The following is a 1,443-nucleotide window of genomic DNA, read 5'->3' on the forward strand; positions in this document are numbered from 1 at the left end:
AACACATGGTTTTAAGTTTTCTACATCAGATATCCATTACTTTTGAAATGAGAAAAATACGTTATTAGAAAATAGTAACTGCCCATCTGTTTCTGCATGGCACCCCCTACTCTAAGGCCTTCACAATCTGTATCTACATAGCTGTGTGTGCAAGAACCATTGCTCTCCTGCCCCCACCACACCCCGGTCAGAGACAGAGCACCCTGGAAGTAGCTCGGCAAACCTGCCATTCCTTTGTCTCTGTACAGTCACAGCCGGTTTGAAGACTTAAGCTGCCTTACCAGAAACCTGGGGAGCAAAGCTGCAAAGCCCCTGGCAGCTGATTCAAGAAAATCAGAGGCAGGCATAAGTCCTGCTGTTTGGCCTGGGGCCCAGCATATGGTTTTGTAAAAGAGGTATTTGCTATGGATGGTTCTCACTCTGCAATTCTACTTAAGCCCCATGAGTTGCTTGTTGTGAACATAAAACTGGTAGCCATGGGATAACTGGGGCCCCAGTAAAAGGTGATGCCAGCATGGCAGGTGGGCTACGGCTTGTGCCTGATCGGCCCATCCACACCCTTCCTTTCCAGGAGGGGTCAATGGTCTCCTAGCCCTCCAGCCGCCATTTGTAATACACACACATGAGGTTGTGACACGTGTCCATTGGCATCATAGTCTTGTTTCAGAATCAGGGCATATGCCTGTCACTATTACGTTGAAGGCCTGGCCTGAGCCTTGGGAACATAGCCAGAGTACAAGGAGAGGAAGAGGAGAGCTCATATTTTTTAAATTTTCTGCCTACCAGAGACTATATTGGACACTTTTCATGTGCGCTGCCATTTATTTTTTTAGTCCTGTACTGTAGGCACCATTATCCTCACTTTACACTTTGTTCTCAAAAGGGGATGGGGCTAGACATTTAAATAACTTCTTTTTTTTTTTTTTTAAGTGAGAGGAGGGGAGATTAAGAGACAGATTCTTGTATGCGCGCCAACCAGGATCCATCTGGCAACCCCTGCCTGGGGCCAATGCTCTGCCCAACTAGGACCGTGCCTGCAACTGAACTATCTTTAGTGCCTGAGGTAAAGGCTCCCAAGGGCCATCCTCAGTACTTGGAGGCCAATGCTCTTGAATCAATTGAGCCAGGGCTACAGGAGCGGAAGGGAGAGAGAGAAAAGGGAGAGGGGGAGGAGTGGAGAAACAGGTGGTTGCCTCTCCTGTGTGCCCTAACTGGGAATCTAACCAGGGACTTCCATAGGTCAGGTTGATGCCCTACCACTGTGCCAACCAGCCAGGGCCAATAACTTGCATGAACACATGGCAGCACTAAAAGGTGGCCTCAGGTCTGCTTTTCGATTCTTCTTTATCCTTTCCCTCCCCTTTTATAAGAATGGTTATTCAGCTAGAAGTCATAGGATACATTTCAATTTCTAGTTTCAGATTTTCATAAGCATTAAAGCAT

The sequence above is a fragment of the Saccopteryx leptura genome, chromosome 1 (genome assembly GCF_036850995.1).
Source record: "Saccopteryx leptura isolate mSacLep1 chromosome 1, mSacLep1_pri_phased_curated, whole genome shotgun sequence".
Taxonomy (NCBI): Eukaryota; Metazoa; Chordata; class Mammalia; order Chiroptera; family Emballonuridae; genus Saccopteryx; species Saccopteryx leptura.